Genomic DNA, 3469 nt, shown 5'->3' with positions numbered 1-3469 from the left:
ACTACACCTGATGTATTCAGCATTTCACTGTAAGGTCTACTACACCTGTTGTATTCAGCATTTCACTGTTAGGTCTACTACACCTGTTGTATTCAGCATTTCACTGTCAGGTCTACTACACCTGTTGTATTCAGCATTTCACTGTAAGGTCTACTACACCTGTTGTATTCAGCATTTCACTGTAAGGTCTACTACACCTGTTGTATTCAGCATTTCAATGTAAGGTCTACTACACCTGTTGTATTCAGCATTTCACGGTAAGGTCTACTACACCTGTTGTATTCAGCATTTCACTGTAAGGTCTACTACACCTGTTGTATTCAGCATTTCACTGTAAGGTCTACTACACCTGTTGTATTCAGCATTTCACTGTAAGGTCTACTACACCTGTTGTATTCAGCATTTCACTGTAAGGTCTACTACACCTGTTGTATTCAGCATTTCACTGGAAGGTCTACTACACCTGTTGTATTCAGCATTTCACTGTGAGGTCTACTACACCTGTTATATTCAGCATTTCACTGTGAGGTCTACTACACCTGTTGTATTCAGCATTTCACTGTAAGGTCTACTACACCTGTTGAATTCAGCATTTCACTGTAAGGTCTACTACACCTGTTGTATTCAGCATTTCACTGTGAGGTCTACTACACCTGTTGTATTCAGCATTTCACTGTAAGGTCTACTACACCTGTTGTATTCAGCATTTCACTGTAAGGTCTACTACACCTGTTGTATTCAGCATTTCACTGTGAGGTCTACTACACCTGTTGTATTCAGCATTTCACTGTGAGGCCTACTACACCTGTTGTATTCAGCATTTCACGGTAAGGTCTACTACACCTGTTGTATTCAGCATTTCACTGTGAGGTCTACTACACCTGTTGTATTCAGCATTTCACTGTAAGGTCTACTACACCTGTTGTATTCAGCATTTCACTGTGAGGTCTACTACACCTGTTGTATTCAGCATTTCACTGTAAGGTCTACTACACCTGTTGTATTCAGCATTTCACGGTAAGGTCTACTACACCTGTTGTATTCAGCATTTCACTGTGAGGTCTACTACACCTGTTGTATTCAGCATTTCACTGTAAGGTCTACTACACCTGTTGTATTCAGCATTTCACTGTAAGGTCTACTACACCTGTTGTATTCAGCATTTCACTGGAAGGTCTACTACACCTGTTGTATTCAGCATTTCACTGTGAGGTCTACTACACCTGTTATATTCAGCATTTCACTGTGAGGTCTACTACACCTGTTGTATTCAGCATTTCACTGTAAGGTCTACTACACCTGTTGAATTCAGCATTTCACTGTAAGGTCTACTACACCTGTTGTATTCAGCATTTCACTGTGAGGTCTACTACACCTGTTGTATTCAGCATTTCACTGTAAGGTCTACTACACCTGTTGTATTCAGCATTTCACTGTAAGGTCTACTACACCTGTTGTATTCAGCATTTCACTGTGAGGTCTACTACACCTGTTGTATTCAGCATTTCACTGTGAGGCCTACTACACCTGTTGTATTCAGCATTTCACGGTAAGGTCTACTACACCTGTTGTATTCAGCATTTCACTGTGAGGTCTACTACACCTGTTGTATTCAGCATTTCACTGTAAGGTCTACTACACCTGTTGTATTCAGCATTTCACTGTGAGGTCTACTACACCTGTTGTATTCAGCATTTCACTGTAAGGTCTACTACACCTGTTGTATTCAGCATTTCACGGTAAGGTCTACTACACCTGTTGTATTCAGCATTTCACTGTGAGGTCTACTACACCTGTTGTATTCAGCATTTCACTGTAAGGTCTACTACACCTGTTGTATTCAGCATTTCACGGTAAGGTCTACTACACCTGTTGTATTCAGCATTTCACTGTGAGGTCTACTACACCTGTTGTATTCAGCATTTCACTGTAAGGTCTACTACACCTGTTGTATTCAGTATTTCACTGTGAGGTCTACTACACCTGTTGTATTCAGCATTTCACTGTGAGGTCTACTACACCTGTTGTATTCAGCATTTCACTGTGAGGTCTACTACACCTGTTGTATTCAGCATTTCACTGTAAGGTCTACTACACCTGTTGTATTCAGCATTTCACTGTGAGGTCTACTACACCTGTTGTATTCAGCATTTCACTGTGAGGTCTACTACTCCTGTTGTATTCAGCATTTCACTGTAAGGTCTACTACACCTGTTGTATTCAGCATTTCACTGTAAGGTCTACTACACCTGTTGTATTCAGCATTTCACTGTAAGGTCTACTACACCTGTTGTATTCAGCATTTCACTGTAAGGTCTACTACACCTGTTGTATTCAGCATTTCACTGTAAGGTCTACTACACCTGTTGTATTCAGCATTTCACTGTAAGGTCTACTACACCTGATGTATTCAGCATTTCACTGTAAGGTCTACTACACCTGTTGTATTCAGCATTTCACTGTAAGGTCTACTACACCTGTTGTATTCAGCATTTCACTGTCAGGTCTACTACACCTGTTGTATTCAGCATTTCACTGTAAGGTCTACTACACCTGTTGTATTCAGCATTTCACTGTAAGGTCTACTACACCTGTTGTATTCAGCATTTCAATGTAAGGTCTACTACACCTGTTGTATTCAGCATTTCACGGTAAGGTCTACTACACCTGTTGTATTCAGCATTTCACTGTAAGGTCTACTACACCTGTTGTATTCAGCATTTCACTGTAAGGTCTACTACACCTGTTGTATTCAGCATTTCACTGTAAGGTCTACTACACCTGTTGTATTCAGCATTTCACTGTAAGGTCTACTACACCTGTTGTATTCAGCATTTCACTGGAAGGTCTACTACACCTGTTGTATTCAGCATTTCACTGTGAGGTCTACTACACCTGTTATATTCAGCATTTCACTGTGAGGTCTACTACACCTGTTGTATTCAGCATTTCACTGTAAGGTCTACTACACCTGTTGAATTCAGCATTTCACTGTAAGGTCTACTACACCTGTTGTATTCAGCATTTCACTGTGAGGTCTACTACACCTGTTGTATTCAGCATTTCACTGTAAGGTCTACTACACCTGTTGTATTCAGCATTTCACTGTAAGGTCTACTACACCTGTTGTATTCAGCATTTCACTGTAAGGTCTACTACACCTGTTGTATTCAGCATTTCATTGTGAGGTCTACTACACCTGTTGTATTCAGCATTTCACTGTAAGGTCTACTACACCTGTTGTATTCAGCATTTCACTGTGAGGTCTACTACACCTGTTGTATTCAGCATTTCACTGTGAGGTCTACTACACCTGTTGTATTCAACATTTCACTGTGAGGTCTACTACACCTGTTGTATTCAACATTTCACTGTGAGGTCTACTACACCTGTTGTATTCAGCATTTCACTGTAAGGTCTACTACACCTGTTGTATTCAGCATTTCACTGTGAGGTCTACTACACCTGT

The sequence above is a fragment of the Oncorhynchus clarkii genome, chromosome 8, assembly GCF_045791955.1.
Source record: "Oncorhynchus clarkii lewisi isolate Uvic-CL-2024 chromosome 8, UVic_Ocla_1.0, whole genome shotgun sequence".
In the NCBI taxonomy this organism is placed as follows: Eukaryota; Metazoa; Chordata; class Actinopteri; order Salmoniformes; family Salmonidae; genus Oncorhynchus; species Oncorhynchus clarkii.
This window is presented reverse-complemented; position numbering follows the sequence as displayed.